Source organism: Schistocerca piceifrons, chromosome 1, assembly GCF_021461385.2.
Source record: "Schistocerca piceifrons isolate TAMUIC-IGC-003096 chromosome 1, iqSchPice1.1, whole genome shotgun sequence".
NCBI classification, from domain to species: domain Eukaryota; kingdom Metazoa; phylum Arthropoda; class Insecta; order Orthoptera; family Acrididae; genus Schistocerca; species Schistocerca piceifrons.
The window spans coordinates 840,507,300-840,525,839 of NC_060138.1; the positions used below are offsets into that span (position 1 = coordinate 840,507,300).

Sequence of the window (18,540 nt, forward strand, 5' to 3'; positions counted from 1 at the left end):
TCAGCAAACAACTGTGAAGTCCATAGCAGAGGTTATGTCCCATTGTACCAGTTATTCGGCTTTCTTTCTGTTCCATTCACATATGGAGTGCAGGAAGAATGATTGTTTGAGTGCCTCTGTGTGTGCAGTAATTATTCTAGTCTAATCCTCACGATCCCTATGTGAGTGATACATAGGTGGTTGCAGTAAAATTAGAGTAATCATTTGAAGCCAGTTCTTGAAACTTTGTTAACAGACTTTCTAGGGATAGTTTACATATATTTTCAAGAGTCTTCTAGTTCAGTTCATTGTGACACTCTCCCACAGATTAAACAAACCTGTGACCATTTTGCTGCCCTTCTCTGTACACATTCAATATCCCCCGTTAGGCCTACCTGGTATGAGTCCTACACATTTGAGCAATATTTTAGATCTGGTCACACAAGTGATTTGTGAAAAATTTCTTTCATAGATTGATGGCACTTCCCCAGTATTCTACCACCTGCTTTACCGACAACTGAACATATGTGATCATTTCATTTCATATCCCTATAAAGTATTACAACTAGGCATTTGTATGAGTTGGCTGGTTCCAACAATGACTCATTGATATTATAGTCATAGGATACTAATTTTTTTCATTTTGTGAAGTCCAAAATTTTTCATTTCTGAACATTTAAAGCACGTAGCCAATCTTTGTACTACTTTGAAATCTTATTGGGGAAGATCTGACTAAATATTTATGCAGCATATTTCAGATAGTACTTCATTATAGATAACTGCATGATCTGCAGAGAGCCTGATTTCACTATTAATATTGTCTGCAAGGTCATTAATACACAACATGAACAGCAAGGTTCCCAACACACTTGCCTGAGGTATACCCGAAGTTACTTCTACATCTGACGATAACTCTCCATCCAAGATATCATGCCGTGCCCTCCCCACCAAAACGTCCTCAATCCAGTCACAAATGTCACTTGATACCCAATATGATCACTATTTTGACATTAAGCATAGGTGTGGTACTGAGTCAAATGGTTTTTAGAAATTAAGAAATACAGCATCTACATGACTGCCTAGATTGAAAGCTTTCAATATGTCATACGAGGAAAGTTGAGTTGGGTTTCACATGATTGATGTTTTCGAAATCCGTGCTAGTTGGCATTTAGGTCATTCTGTTCAAAGTTCCTCATAATGCTTCAGCTCAAAGTATGTTCTAAGATTCTGCAACAAGTCAGTGTCAAGGATATTGGATGGTAGTTTTAGTGGATCACTTCTACTGTCCTCCTTGTACATGGGTGTCAGCTGTGCTTTTTAACGAGCTGTAGCACAGTTTTTTGTTTGGGTGTCTACCATGGATTATAGTTAGAAGAGGAGTTAACTCAGCTGCAAATTCAGTATAGAACCTGGAGTTTTGTTCAATTTTAACGAAGTCAGCTGTTTCTCAACACCCCTGACATTAATACTTATTACATTCATCTTTACAGTGGTGCAAGGATTAAATTGGGACAATTCTCCTGAGTTTTCCTCTGTAAAGGAACATTTGGAAATGGAGTTAAGCATTTCAGCTTTTGCTTTGTTGCCCTCAATTTCAGTTCCTGTCCCATTCACTAGAGACTGGACACTAACTTTGGTGCCACTAACAGTCTTCACATATGTGCAGAATTTCTTTGGGTTCTGTGAAAGATCACTTGACAATATTCTGCTACGGTTTTTATTGAAGGCATCTCGTATTGCTCTCTTGACAGCCAAATACGTTTCATTCAGCATCTCTCTGTCTATAGCCCTACACTTTGTTTCACGCCTATTATGCAGTAATTATTCTTTCTTTCTTTAAAAGTTTCTTTACAGTGGCTGTATACCTTGGAGGTTACCTCCCAGCCAAAGTTCCTCTGCATGCTTTGCTCCATGCTGAAAATTTCAAGTTCGTCATTGAGATATGACACTACCAATTTTTTATCTGCTGAACATATATCTCTTTCTGCTTGTTTTAGTTGTCCTTCGTACTTTGGTAATCATTGTTGCCAAACCTCCATCATGGTCACTGAACCCAGTTGTGATGTGGATCTCCTCAGAGAGGTCAGGTCTATTTGTTGCTATTAAATCCGGTATATTTCCATCATGAGTGGGGTTTCTATCTGTTCTAGGTAGTTTTCAGAGAAGTCATTTAGTAAAGTTTCACAGGGTATCTTTATCATGACCATCAGTAACAAAACTGTAATCTTCCAAATTAATTGTTTGATGATTAAAGTCTCCGCCAATGATTAAGTTATGATTGAGGAACTTACATACAAGTGTACCGAGGTTTTCTCTAAAGTTTTCGGATACATCAGCAGATGAGTCTGGTGGGCAATAGAAGGATCCAGTTGTCATTTCATGTCCACACCAGATAGTGAGTCTTGCCTAAACAATTTCACATGAAGCTTCAGTTTTTACCTCATTGGATTTGAGTTTCTTGTCTACTGTGGCAAATACACCACCTCCATTTCCCATTTGCCTAGCCTTAAGATGTACACTTAAATTTTCCCCAAAAATCTCACTGCTGTCAATTTAAGGTTCCAATCAACTTTCTGTACCTAGTATTATGCGAGCTTCACTGCTTTTCATGAGTGCTTCAAACTCTGGTACTTTTTTGCAAATTCTTCGGCAATTTACCATTAGGATTTTAATACTCTCACCTGTGGGAGTTATTTCTTTCGTTCTTACACTGCTACTGTTACCTACAGCTATCATTATCTGGATTGGACAGAGAGTTGCCTAATCTTAAAAAAAATCCCTGTGTACTCCTCACACACAGTCAGCAACCTGAATAGCAACCTCTGATGTGTACATCAGTCAATTACTGAATGTGGTGCCTCTTCACCTACTGAAAAGCGCTGCTGCTCCTCTTCAGGAGCCACGTATTTGTCTGTCCTTTCCACTAATACCCTTCTGTTAGGGCTGCACTTACTGTAAGGCTATCTGTATCGTTAAGGTAGGTATTCAAGCCACCCATTTTGGCAAGGTCCGTGTTTCATAATAAATCTATAACTGCTAAAAAAGTTGTGATCTGCATGAACTGTCATTATTTCTGTACAGATGTTAATTAGAACACTTTTTTTGAGTGTCATAATTACATAGGAAGGTAACTTTATCAAAATGAGAAATCATATGAGAAAACTGTTAAATTAAAATGTGACAAAATGACTGGCTAGTACTGATTGGCAAGAGCTGAAAATTTGGTGCATTTAAAACTGGAAAAATTATGCATAACTTTCGAAACTCCCTCGTGGCGGAAAAGCGGATAGGTTTCAGAAATGTTGGGGGAGAGAGGCAGATCACCTAGACACCAGATTGAGAAGTACCAACCTATTGTGAGGGCATTTGCTGTTTACACATTTTCATAAAAACATAAATGACAGTGAATTATTATTCCACCAATCCACTGAATTATTAAATCTTACCTAACAGTTTTATGAAAAGGATACATTGCTACCCACTGTAAAGATGACACACTAAGTTGCAGACAGACACGGTGAGAAGACTGTATTTTCATTTCGCCTTTCTGTAACTCGAGTCTCATCTTCACAGTGAGTAGCAATCTATCCTATTAATAATATTGTTAAATGCACATATATATAATTAAGTTAGGTTTTTATGCATGTACCACTTAATAATGACTGTAAAGTTGAAATTGACCAGTATTGGACTAACAACCTGTAAGTGGAACTATATTGTCATTTTGTACATACAACAAGACTGTGGAACCAGTCCAAAAGAAAATTAATGTCATTAAAACGTATTGATAGTGTTTCTCTAAATATTATGGTATATTTCATGTTACATAAAATTTAGACACAAAATAAAATAACCTCCTAGTCCTTAAATGTTTTTAGCTACTCTGAAGCTATAGCTTCAATTTTGTCGACTTGCTCAAGTTACTGTCTTTCATTGCTCTGACCACTGTACTAGAGTTTCTTTTTTCCATGTCAGTCAGCTCCCCTCCTCCTATCTCGGTGTGTAACCACTCCCCTTCATTAAATAGACTTTTTACGTTATATTAAAATCCATCTAGACTTAACTTCGTGGAAGGTGCTAATGTGCACCTTCTGTATTTGTGAACTTTATTATACAATATGTGTGTAGCTTAGCAAACCGTTGAACATTTTGTCATTGTCAACTGTTAAGGTTATTTCCTCATTAGAACCAAGTCGATACCCATTCTTGAGTAAATTTTGGAACCATACTTCTTTATCTTGAATACTTCCCACCATCAGTTAAAGAAAACTGCTGTTTTCTCAGATTGCCTGTATTTCCAATGAACATGGTTTTATTTCTATGACAATGCCAAATCCCGTGTAGAATACGTATAATGGAAGACATGTAGTTGAGGCATTGAGTTCTCAATGGTTATGAAGACAAGACTAAAAGTGATACTAAGTTTTTGGAAAATGTTCTTCTTCAGAGACAATTAATATAGAACCCCCCACCCACCCACACACACACTAAACACACAGACAAGCACATATACTTTTCAAGTAATGTGAGGGAAAAAAGAGAGGAATGGGGAGGGGGGGTGGTAGAAGGAAGGGTTGGTAATGACTGGGATGGAGACACAACAATGGCATGGAATAGGAATACAAAACTGGTGACTTATCTCTGGAACAGACAGGTAGAATTGTGTGTGACATGTAATGAAGCAAAGGATTGAATTGAAAAAGAGAGAGAGAGAGAATAGAGGAGAATGGGAGTAGTGGAATGAGTGAAGGGGTGAGCATAGGGCTGTGGGTGGATATTGGTGTTGGAACAAGGACTAATGGAGATTGTGGCCAAGGGGATTGTGGGATGTATTGTAAGATCAATTCCCATCTACGTAACTTGTGGAAACTGGTATTGAAACTGTGGAAACTGCTATTGAAACTATCCAGATGGTGCAGGTTGCGTTGTGATGCAGCTATCGAAATCGAGCATGTTATATTCTGCCAGTGAGGAGTCAACTCTGCTCTTAGCTACAGTTAGATAAACAGCTGGTTGGTGGTCATGCTCAGATGAAAAAAGCTGTGAAAAACTTATTGCAGAGCTGCTCCATGACGTGACTACGGTCACAGTAGGATGTCTTGATCTGAGGCTATTCTTTCAAAAGTCCACTGATGTGCAAAACATAAGAATAAAAGTAACATTCACATGATGCATCACTGCCAAGTAACATATTTTGATGAAACTTGCTGCCACCACTGATGCAGTATAATAACTGGAAGAAATATACTATGAGATGAACAGCAATGACACTTTTATTCAAATACAATAATTACAATAAAGTCACTGCAATTCATGGTGGTTCTTTGGACTTTGCTAAAGATGGAACATGATTCAAATAGCATGTGTGTTGCACTGGAGCACCGTGTCACAATAATGTTTACCTGCTAGTTTCCTGTGTTCAAAACTTTGGAGGTCAGTACACTGAAATAACATTATGCCTACCCACCCCATAAGACTTGGACTACCAAACCTATTATATTCAACAACACTGCATATACCCACCGAACATGATCATTTTGGTGGTCCAGGTGTTTGTCTGCTAGGAGGCATAATGTTGCATGGGTGTACTGATCTCCAAATCATTGAAAACAATAGTCTCTCCAGTAAATGTTATTATGACACTGTATTCCTTCCCATGTGCATCTTTTCAGTAGTGCATTCGGCTCTGATTTGATTTTTATGAATGACAATGTGCATCCCCATCAAACAGTGCAGATCAAAGAGCACCTGGAATGAGAGGATATTCAGCAAATGGACTGGCCTGCTCATTCCTTTGGCTTAAATCCCATTGAGTAGGAAATAACTTCAGTTTAATTGTTGTCTTTGAATATGTGTCATTTCAGTTCATCTCATTGCATACTTCCTTCTGTTAGTATCTGTACTATACTGTATGCATTCTTTCTGCTCAGAAGACCCAAAAAACTGATACACCTGCCTAATAACATGTAGGGCCCCCAAGAGCATGCAGAAATGCCGCAACACAGTGTGGCATGGACTCAACTAATTTCTGATGTAGTGCTGGCAGGAATTGACACCATGAATCCTGTAGGCCTGTCCATAAATCTGTAAGAGCACGAGGGGATGGTGATCTCTTCTGAACAGCACGTTGCAAGGCATCACAGATATGTTCAATAAATGTTCATGTCTGGGGAGTTTGGTGGCCAGTGGAAGTGTTTAAACTCAGAAGAGTGTTCCTGGAGCCACTCTGTAGCAATTCTGGACATGTGGGATGTTGTAATGTCATGCTGGAATTGCCCAAGTCCATCAGAATGCACAATGGACATGAATGGATGCAGGTGATCAGACAGGATGCTTACATACATGTCACCTGTCAGGAGTCATATCTAGACATATTAGGGATCCCATACCACTCCAACTGCACATGCCCCACACCATTACAGAGCCTCCACCAGCTTGAACAGTCCCCTGCTGACATGCAGGATCATGGATTCATGAGGTTTTCTCCGTATCCATACACGTCCATCTGCTCGATACAGTTTGAAATGAGACTCGTCTGACCAGGCAACATGTTTCCAGTCATCAACAATCCAATGTCGGTGTTGACGGTCCCAGGCAAGGTGTAAAGCTATGTCTCGTGCGATCATCAGGGATACACGAGTGGGCCTTCAGCTCCAAAAGCCCATGTCGATGATGTTTCGTTGACTGGTTTGCACACTGACACTTGTTGATGGACCAGTATTGAAATCTGCAGAAATTTGTGGAAGGGTTGCACTACTGTCACGTTGAGTGATTCTCCTCAACTGTCGTTGGTCCCATTCCTACAGGATCCTTTCCTGGCCGCAGCAATGTCGGAGATCTGATGTTTACTGGATTCCTGATATTCACAGTACATTCATGAAATGGTCGTACAGAAAATTCCCCACTTAATCGCTACCTTGGAGATGCTGTGTCCCCATCACTTGTATGCCGACTATAACACAAAATTCCCTTAAATCTTGATAACCTGCCATTGTAGCAACAGTAATCGCTCTAACAACTGCACCAGACACTTGTCTTTTATAGGCGTTGCTGACCGCAGCACCCTATTCTGCCTGTTTACATATCTCTGTACTTGAATATGCATGCCAGTACCAGTTTCTTTGGCACTACAATGCATGTGGTCCAATTCCATCGAGCTATGTCAGTTGGCAATGACACATCAAGTGAAAGTTACTTTCCTCCTTAAGTTTTGCACACTGTTGTATTTATATTTCTGTCCTGCCCTGTTTCCACCAATCAAAAGTTTGCCAGAAATTGCATTTATGTGACCCAGCCCTTTACCTTGTGTAAGTCTTTGCTTAATGTGAGGCTTTACAAGTTCTTGTCATAGATCCAACAAAAGTTTTCTCCTTTTGTCGCTTGCAAGAACCTCCCAGTCAGAATTTTTTGTCTTCCAAATAACATATGCATTTATGGCTGCTGTATCTATCATGTTGGTAGTCGTATTGCATGCCCACTTACTTATAATTTTGTCCATTGTGTCAACAGAATCTTTGGTTTTACTGTAGTGTAGAATAATGTTGGGTTTGAATTCCTCCTACTTTGTGCTGCAATTACTGTCATGATGTTCAGAACTCAAAAGGATTACTACCTTGTTCTTTTTAGACACATATGATACTATGGTTAGATTTTCAGTGAATGCAAACAGAGATGAAAATTTTGGTTTCAGTGGCAATAGTTGAAGTTCAAATGGGATATCAGGCTTGTTTTTTCTAAGAGTACCAGTGAAATTAAGCCCTAGTTTGAAGAGCTTCTGTACAAGTGGAACACTTGTAAAGAAGTTGTCTGTTGTAGTAGCACAAAAGCACTCCGTCTTCAGGCCACAAGCGGCCCATCGGGACCATCCGACCTCCGTGTCATCCTCAGCTGAGGATGCAAATAGGAGGGGCGTGTGATCAGCAGACCGCTCATCAGGTCGTTACGATGTAGAACCATAGGCGACATAAGGTACATTACAAATCTAGCACCCTGATTATTTCCCATAGATCTTTCTATCCCTGTGTATACCTGCAAGACATGCAAGTTGAAAGCATACAGAGATTCAACATCGCAGAGGGCCCAAATTTTTGTGCCTTACTTAGCTGGTTTGGACTTCATGTAAACCCTATATGGGCATTTCCCATGAAAAGCTACCAGTTGCTCATCCACTGTCAAATGACTATTTGGATACCCAACATTCCTGTGTAAAAGTCGTAAATATTTCTTTAAATGCACAAAATTTGTCCATTTGTCTCTGTTCCTCTCTAGTAGTCCTGTCATCATATCTAATGTAAGAAAGAAGTTCAAAAAATCTATTTGTCAAAAATGAAACTGGATATATTTCCCTGGACCATAACATAAAAAATCAATGTCTTTTAGGTTTTCATGTTCCCATAATTACAACGAGCCCTATGAAACTAAACATTTTTGTTGCACTTGTTGGTATCAACTTAAGTTTGTTAGAAGGACGAGTCACATTCCATAGGTTATAAATTGTATCTGCTTTTTGTTTTGTATATTTTACTAGTTTGTCCACTATTTTAGGTGTAATGAAAAACATGAAAGTCTCAATAATCGAAGACACACTCCTGGAAGTCATTGTGAGACCGCTAGATGTATGAAGTGTGGCTGTGAAATAATCGAACTATTGCTATAAAACATTTTATTTCAAAAACATTTACATTTATTTATTGTCACTCCAAATATACTTCCCTCCTCTATCCATTTAACATTTTATAAGAATTTTCCATTGTTGGAAACAGCGTGGGATGTCTTCATCTGTGTACTCATTGATAATATGTGCCACTTCTTTCACTGCTTCAACAGATTGACATCTCATTCCTTTTAATGCAGATTTGATATTGGGGAATTGATAAAATTCATGTAGTGCTAGGTCAGACAAATAGGGTTGGTGCTCTAACACAGGGATGCTGTATTTCGGTAGAAACCTCATAACAGACAATATGATATGAGCCGGTGTATCCTCTTGATGCAGATCCCATGTCTCTTTCTTCCACAATTTGGGTCATGTTTTTTCTTATTTTCTCATTAAGTTGAACAAGAATCTCAAGAGAGTAATATTGATTAATTGTTTGACCTTCAGGGGCCCAGTGAAAATACACAATTCCATCAATATTGGAAAAAAAAAATCAATCAGCATCTCATCAAATCTTTATTTGCACATTCAAGCATTTTTTGCTCTTGGTTAAGTTGGGCCCTCCATTGCATGGACTGGCACTTCGTTTCAGGATCATAAGTGAGAAACCAGGATCCATCACATGTTATCAGTCTTTCCAAGAAATTAGTATCATTTTCAGTGGTATGCAAAGTGTCAATACAAACATTTTCATGAGCATCTCTTTCTTCGATCATGCAAATGTTCAGCAGTAGTTTCACACACACCTTTCTCATGTTAAATTAGTTATTTGCCTTACGCATTCTTTATTAAGTCCTACAATTTCAACATTTGATCAGATACTCAACCAAGAGTCAGATTGAATCAGATTACAGACTTTTTCGATATTTTCGTCAGTTTTTGATGTTGAAGGACATCTCAGGCATGAGTTATCTTAAACGTCTTCTCGATCACCTTGGAAACGCGTGAACCACTCAGAAACTTGAAGTAAACAGTCTTTACCATACCCTTCTTTTAGTAAAGATTAGGTATCAGTAGCAGTTTTTCCAAGTTTCATGTGAAACTTCATGACAATTTGTTGCTCTGTTATTACACCTATCATTTTTCTGGCAAGGCAAAATAACAGCTTGTACATATACAAAGGCCACAGCCACAATGATTTGTCTACAGACTTCAGAGGTGCCGCATTTGGCTGAGAAGGCTTCATGCTTTAGAGTTATTGGTCGTTCATCTTTTGTGCATGCGTACTTAATCTCCAACAGAATCAGTCCTGTTATTTTAAAGCCAAGCCTCGTAGACAAAATATACTCTTCCTGATTCGTACTAGGTTGTTTGTACATTGACTGTCACATAATTCCAATTTGTTAGTGTGTGGAGGTCTCTCCATTGTTTGAATATCATCAGGAACTTGGGATATTCACAGTACCTTCGAAATAGATATATTCACTTATGAAATTTGTCATTAATATACTATCCCAATTCAAAAATAACAGCGAAGTGCATAGCTACAACACTAGAAGAAAGGATGATGTTCACTGTCTGGATTAAATCTCACTTTGGCACAGAAAGGGGTGAATTGTGCTGCCACAAAAATCTTTGGTCATTTGCCAAATAGTATTAAAAGTCTGACAGATAGCCAACCAACATTAAAAAGCAGATTAAAAGAATTTCTGAATGACAACTTCTTCTACTCAATAGATGAATTCTTAGATATGAAGTAGTAACTGTAAAAAAATTAATTAATTAATTATTTTGTGTAAAGAAAACTGATGTTATATATCTAAAAAGATGAAACTTACCAAACAAAAGCGCTGGCAGGTCGATAGACACACAAACAAACACAAACATACACACAAAATTCTAGCTTTCGCAACCAATGGTTGCCTCGTCAGGAAAGAGGGAAGGAGAAGGAAAGACAAAAGGATATGGGTTTTAAGGGTAAGGAGTCATTCCAATCCCGGGAGCGGAAAGACTTACCTTAGGGGGAAAAGAGGACAGGTACACACTCGCACACACACACATATCCATCCACACATGTGTCTGTGCATGTGTGGATGGATATGTGTGTGTGTGTGAGTGTATACCTGTCCTTTTTTCCCCCTAAGGTAAGTCTTTCCGCTCCCGGGATTGGAATGACTCCTTACCCTCTCCCAAAACCCATATCCTTTTGTCTTTCCTTCTCCTTCCCTCTTTCCTGACGAGGCAACCATTGGTTGCGAAAGCTAGAATTTTGTGTGTATGTTTGTGTTTGTTTGTGTGTCTATCGACCTGCCAGCGCTTTTGTTTGGTAAGTTTCATCATCTTTCTTTTTAGATATATTTTTCCCACGTGGAATATTTCCCTCTATTATATTCATATCATTAATTTGAAAACTGATGTTAAAGTGACACGTTCCACATCATTATGAAATGTAGTATTCATGATCTATGGAAGAAGGATAAATGTATGTATGTATGTATGTATGTATGTATGTATGTATGTATCTATGTCACTTCTTCATTGTCCTTCCTTCAATAACATTTTCAACCATGTCCATTTCTTCCACATTGTTTTCCATTTTTGAACACACAGACTCCACATCGTTATCTCCTGGTTCCAATTCTGCTCCTGTTATTTAAAGTACTTCTTCTGGAGATCTCCTTCATTGTGTAAATTGTATCTCTTCTGTAACTTTACCTGTTTTGACAAGTTCATTTCACAAAACAATGTGCTACGGCAACAGAACTGAAGTAAATGTCTAACAGACAAAATTATTTGAGTGAGCATTATTACCCACAACAATTCGTGAAAAATTAAAATATTAATGTCACACTTTTACTAACATAACTTTCCACAATGTGCATTTATACATGTTTGTTTTCTTGTCACACGGAATCCCAAGCGGGGTACCAAAAAATGTAAACTATTTCAAACAGCTACAAATAATAAAATAGTCATGTTGGGGTCCTGAAGTACCCCCATAGGTATGCAGAAGGCAAATATACTACTCTTTCATCATTATGTTCATAACTGTAATAACATGAAACTGTGTTTTATCCCATTTTGTTATAGCCTGTTATCTATCCTTTAGCTTATATTCACTTGTAATGAACTTATTTGTTACCTTAACAGCTTGTAACACATCTATGTTTCTGGTTTTGTGATGTTTATTGTACAGTTTGATGCAATATTTTAAAATTATGAATCTTGAAATTAGTTCTCTAGTTCTTTTTGTATTTCTCTTTCATACAAAAACACTGAGTCCTTCAGGTGTGTTACTTCCAAAGACATTTACATTTCATAAATTCAATTACTTGTTATGTTCTGCATTAAAGATCTCGCTTGTGTTGGCATGTTGTATGAGAACGTGTATTCATTATTACTTCATTGAGTCTAATTATAATAATCTTCTCTCTCTATCTGTGCATTGCAGTGGAGTGCTGTCAAGCTACTGCATGGAAGAATGTATGTGAGAAGAGACAGTACTTACTCAAGATACCTGATTATTTCCGTTATTTATTCACCTGCTTGCTACATATCAGCAAAAAGTGGGGGAGAAGTATGAAAGAATCAAAGCAAATGTGCTTGGAGTTTGTTATGTGTAAAGAATTCTACTAATTTTTAGCTGCCTCCAGACTGACCCTCAACAGTAAAATGTCGGCAGTTCATAAACAGTTTCATGACTTGTGTTTATTGGTATCTGTATTGGCATTAGTAACTTCTGTGAGAAGTTTGAAGTAGCCAACAACATAATGTGGTTATGATGTGATTGTCTGGTCCGTCTTTAAAGAGTCTTTTCGTTGATCAAGTTTCATAAGCAAGTATTTGATAGGAGTGTTTCTGATGATTTAGAACTTTTTTTCTCTTATGAAGGGAACAGTAACTGTCTTTCACTGTTACTTATAGAAGATAAATCATTATATCATTAGTACTGCATCACAATCACAGTATAAAACTTGTAAGCCATGGTCATTATATTTTTATAATCTTTTTTAATTATGTCAATACCTTGAATTTTCTTGCAGTGAAAGAAGTTCCACTCTTGAAATGGTAGAGTTACATTGCCTTTAATTTTATCTGTGCAAATGATTGCATTGCATAAATGATATGTTATGGCCTGTCATTGATCTCTGTGCCATGCTGTTCTTTAGGCATAACAAAATTATTTTAACACCAGGCACTACTTTTATCCAACATTTAACTAGTTATTAATTTTCATGTTGCCGGAAATTGTGTATGGTGTCATATTCTGTCAAATCACATTTTCATAATGAACTTGAAGTAATTATATAAAACTGAAGAACTCAAAGCGGAAGTAAGTTGTTGCATCTTAGCCTCCTTTATGCCCATGCTTTCTGGTTATATAATTTGTGTTCATGTTGTGCCCAGTCTCCGTTCATAATTACAATAAATATGAACTCAAACTTTGAAATGTACAAATAATGGCTCAATTACTTTTATAAATAGGAATTTTTAAATATACAGTGGTTGTAAATATAACAGTCTTAATTATTGTGTATTTTTGTTTTGTTTTGATTTATATACTAGTTACCTTCAGTTTTTCTAATGAGTAATAAATGATGTATGATTTTGTTATATTTCAAATGTTTATAATGCAAACAAGTCTGCCAGTGCTGTGATATCATGAAGTAGTGATTAGAGTTTATCAGCAGCAAAATTTGTTGTGTGGATGGTTGCTGGTGCAGTGAAGTCAGGCACGTAATTGATCTATACAGTACTCATTTATTGCCAGCTTTATTTACTCCATAATGAAAACTGAAATTTAAAGCATTATCTCAATAACTGTGACATGCCTCTATGCCATTACTTGTATCTTAATGTAATGACTAAAAAATGTTAATGTAGAAGTCAGCTATTATTAGACAGCCCATTTTGTCACAAGATTTATAATTCACTTTAACTCTTTATTGTTTTTCAAGATGAAATCACATTTTTTGAAATTCCATGTAGTACTCTCAACGCATGACTGTCCCCCCCCCCCCCCCTCTCTCTCTCTCTCTCTCTCTCTCTCTCTCTCTCTCTCTCTCTCGCCCCCCCCCCCCCCCTCCCCTCTCCCTTTTTCCAGTGCTGTTGCAAATTGATATAAAAATAGTCCTGTAAAACTGAGGATAGCAAGAACTCAGTTGTTCATATTTTTGACAAAGTTAAAAAGGTTGGAACACATATAGCTTCAGATCTGAAGAGATGCATATATCATACATCATATTCAAGCAAGAGAAATAAACAGATCAAGATTCATCACTCTACATACTGTTACTGTAAATTCAGTTTAAAAAGAAGCTTTTTTATTTTATCACCTGTGCGAGCAATAACATGGATTTGTGCATATTTTCTTAAACAGGTTTTCTTATTTCGTGTTATGAGACCATCTCCAGATGAATGAGCTTTGTTCCTTAAATTTTCCATAGTTCTTTGTGGCACCACTGTCCATGGTTAACTGATCAGAGTAGTAATTTATCTCCAAATGCACTTTTTAAACAAGATTGATACTAGGGACTTCAGAGCCATAAACTGGCATCATTGTTTTATAAGTTGATGTTTAAATACTTAAATTCACAATTGTGTCCTCTTTGTTGTATTCCAAAATGATTGGAGTTTCATTTTCAACAAATTGACACTTTCATAACCAAATATTTAAAACAAGCATACTGGAAATTTAAAAGCCGTACTTGTCAGCTGGTTTATTAATAGTGCTGTGTTCATCTTGTTAGCTGTAGTGAACTAAACAGATTCAAAAGACTTCAGTTCTTTTTTTCCCAACAATATTCTATAACAAGTCATGAAGATAAAAATTATTTGAACATTGCCCCCTGTGAAATGGCAGGAGACTAATATATATTATATTATACCTTATATTAAACTGTTTTGCTTTCATGACTCCACACATGAGATATGGAAGTATGAAAGGCATGACAACCATATTACCCTCCCATATTCTATTTGTTTTTGTTGTTAACTCCACTGTATTTCAGAGTCACTAACACTGCCTATTCTTACATTTTTCAAAAATAAGCAGACTGCAAAACAATTCACAATGTCTGTATCCTTCATAGATTGTGATACGTTCCAATTTTTATTTTTTAACATTTCACAAGTCATTTTTTCTATCATTTTTCTGTCTAAGCAGACCTTCTCATTTTTTCAAGAATTAGCTTGTAGTTTTGAAAATTAAACCTCCACTGCTAAAAGCAAAGACCTCAAAACAAATGCACCTCGGTCTAGCTTCTTAAGGTCAGTTTTATACCTACTGATAGTTAAAACATTGAGTTTTTCCAGGAAAGTAAAGTTAACAATTGGTCCTGTTAAAAGAAACTTTAAAAGAAGAATAAAGACTATTCTGAAGGATCAGTTTGTTGCCTTTTGAAAAGTCTCTGGTTGTAAGCAGCAGTAACATTCTTTTTACGTGAAACATTTGGAGAGTAAAAGAGGACATCACATACAATAGAGTTATTGTTATGAGGGCTTGTAGAGATAATGTTTGTCACAACACAAATATTCATCAAATATTGCATTTAAGCGAGCTCTACACTACTTGAAGGGTGTCCTTTTAACACCTCTGAACACACAGATTGTTACAGGGTAGTGTAAATATGGAGGAATAATGTCACCATGATTAACACAAAACAAGGAAAGACACCAAGGGAAACTGTGATGGCCAGTATTTTTACTTTCCATTTCAGATTTAATCAAAAAAAGTTGTTTAAAATTATCAAACAAATGTAGCTCACTTTAAACTTAGTTGTTAAACTTTAATGGGCAGGCAGTAAATTTTGTCTCTATCCAGTATAGCTAAATATGTTCTAGTGTGCTACAGTTTTAGTTTCCAGTAGCAGCTAACAGTGGTGTTTTTCCCAAGTCCCAAGAATCAGCTGTCTGTATAAAATATTCCCTTATGCAAGTTATCATCACGCACTGAATTTTTGTAAATAGATTTGTATTGGGATATGACACTAGAGGCGAGTACAGAAACTGCAAGTATAGAGATACAAACAGTTTCTGGCTGCTACTTATGTCACTTTATTGAGAGAGATTGTCAATAAATATGTAAATTCTCCATACAGAATCTTACTGCAACTCAGTCTTGTCCAAAATGAGAAACAGATTTACATTAAAAGATAGACATGGTATTCTGTGTTGTGGAGTAAGTAATGTTTGGTAAAAAAAAAAAAGTTCTCATTTGATAGGCAGATCATTATGTACAGTATACTTCTGATTATTCAGGGTAATGTGGTGCAGAAGATGCATGAATAATCAAAAAATACAAATAATTGATATTTTCAAACATGTATTCTGGACTATGTCTGCTGGACAGGTATTAGTGGCAGCGTCAATGGGTAATGCACGAATAATCCACAAACTGGATAATCAGGAGTATGCTGTATGTTAAACACAAGCTTATATCTGATTATGTAGAAGTGTATTTTGTCCAAGAATATTCTAGAGCATATTGAAGCCCAAAATTTTTATTTGTACAATGTAAGGTTTATAATTTCACAATGTCACAGATACAACTTTCCTGGTTAGTGTTCAAGGTAATAAAATTAAATAATTATCAAATAAATTTGTGCCGTGTTGAAATTAACGAAGTGAAAAGCGTATGTATTAAATTCTCCTCTTCTACTAAAGTTATGTCTATTCAGTCAGCCAAAGTAACATGAGCAACTTTGATGCTTTCATACAATACAATCAAAATATTTGTGAATCCTAGCAAGAATATGGCACATATAATGCCTGTACTTAGGTGAGTTTATCCTTTTACTGCTCGTTGCGATACTAATATATAATCTGATTTTTTTTTTTCCGGTTATTTTTTTTTTTTAAGTGCATTTCTGTGCTCTGTATAAAGCATTATAACTTGATAGTAACTGCACCAAGTGATCAATGTTTTTGTTCTGTGCTTTTCTTAAAACAATGAAAATTGCTGTTCTGCTCCTCTCTGTGCTGTTTCTATCTAATCATGTGATATCTGTACATAAAATTTTTAAAAATTTGTTTGGTCATTCTGGATACTGAAAAAATTTGTAATAATATATTTGTAATAAAAGAAACAACTTTTATAAATGTGAAATTATCAGCTTATAATTTACTCCCCCATTCTTAAACAGTGTAGTACTTTGCTGATCATTAAATTTCAGACACAAGGAAGATGCGAATTTATGGTGGATTACTTGTACCATTGTATGCATTGTAGCATGTGTTACACTTGCAGTGCAGAAATAGCACTGTGAGGAAGACTCTGGGTATCTTTACCCATATTGCTTTAATGTATGCTTAAATTTCATCTGTTGTGGCTAGGAATATACTCTAGCAGACTAGTCATCATTCAACAAAGGATCATACAAGTTTGATAGATGAAAAATTCTGAGAACACTCAGGCTGGGGACAAAGGTCATTCAGGAAACAAGAAAATGGAACAACACCTCTGTGAAGAAACTGCTTCTGGTCGGAATTCCATATACGCAGACTTAGAGAGAGCAATATTGGGATCCAATGCCAGGCTTGTTGCAGGGTGTGTAATACAAGACCGAACCAGGTGAGAGCATGGTACTGCAAGCAAAAACAGAATTCTTCACAGTAACTCAAACCATGTCCTTCATCCTGCTAGATGTGTCATTGCAACCGTAGGTTCTTATGGTGTCTTGTGTCTTGTACCATAGGAGTCAAGGGAGAAGATGTTATTTAGTGGCTGGTATCCTTTATCTACAACACAACTACACACTTGTATTAACAGGGTTCTTTATTTACTTAGACAGATATCTGCTATTTAACTTTAACAGTGTTTGTGTGTTGTGGTACAAGCTCTTCAGTATTAGTCCTCGTTAACCTCACTGCTGGTGAAGTACAAGTCCCACTAGGTACACTAATCTGGTTGCAATGTACTGCCAGATGCCAACTTGGATGCCAACTTGAAGTACAAGTTTGTGTGCCAGTGACTGAGTGGCTGGGCTAGTGACTGAGACCGCATGACAGACTGAGCCCTCCAGTCTGCAGCGGCGATCTAAATACTTTTGGTTGAGGGGCATTGGTGGCATGTTGCTTGCGAGTCTGTCTTTGGCCTCTCTCCGATAGGCACGCTTGATCCAGCACCTACTATTGATCTTACTGCTACATCTTTGCTGACCAGTGTGCTGGTGACAGCTTAGGCCAGCACATTTCTCCTCCCCTCCTCCCCCCCCCCCCCCTCCCAAAAATGCTGCACCTGTTGTGTAGGAAGTATTCGAATGACAACGAGGAGGGAGGCAGGATGCTGGGCTTGAAGATGAGCCAGGAGCCGTGACTGTGGAGGATGGCATATTCCTGACCATTCCCAGCCATCTGGCTTGTGAGACAGTGGGAACATCTTCCAGAAAACTGCTGCTAGGGAACATATCCAGGCCTGAGGGCATGTCCTGGGGCAATGACTGTGATGGTGGTGGCGGGTCCAGGTCCACTGGGTCAGTGATGGGGACAGCAGGGGTGAAGGCGCATCATCCATCCGCTCCTCCAGGAGTGCCCTGGTATCATCAGCAGGCCGTTGCGAAGGACATGCGGACCTGTGAATCTGGGGGAAGAAAAGCAGCAGAATCTGGGGCATATGACATGCACAAATTTGGTTCTGGTGGCAGCACTGCAATCAGTTACATAAAAGAGCCAATGTGTTCCTGGATCACACCTCTTTCCCAGCACTCACGGTTGCCATAAACCCTGAAGAGAACAAAACTGTGCTGCGCAAAGCGACACTTGCGGACCATTGGCGGGGCCAGATGCTGCGATGGTTGTAGGAGCATCCAATGGCAGCAGCCATGCAGAAGTTCCACCACTGATGGTCCGCCTCATGGGTGGGAGAGATAGGAGGTGAGAAAAGTTGCAGAGTCTATTCTCACGTGTGGGTGGTGCAAAGCTTGGCCATCTGTCATTTGAAAGTGCATACGAAGCGTTCTGCTTCT

The 18,540-nt window shown here is 37.7% G+C and overlaps 1 protein-coding gene across 2 annotated transcripts in view; it reads left to right on the forward strand.

The window, feature by feature from the left end:
- LOC124715014 (MLX-interacting protein) overlaps window positions 1-13,585 on the forward strand; it is a 377,416-nt gene extending 363,831 nt beyond the window's left edge. For both annotated transcript variants that reach the window (XM_047243067.1, XM_047243069.1), the window contains one exon: window positions 12,027-13,585. The gene's annotated coding sequence lies outside the window, so the exon portion shown is untranslated. The remainder of the gene's footprint in view (window positions 1-12,026) is intronic.
- Window positions 13,586-18,540: the final 4,955 nt, after the last annotated feature.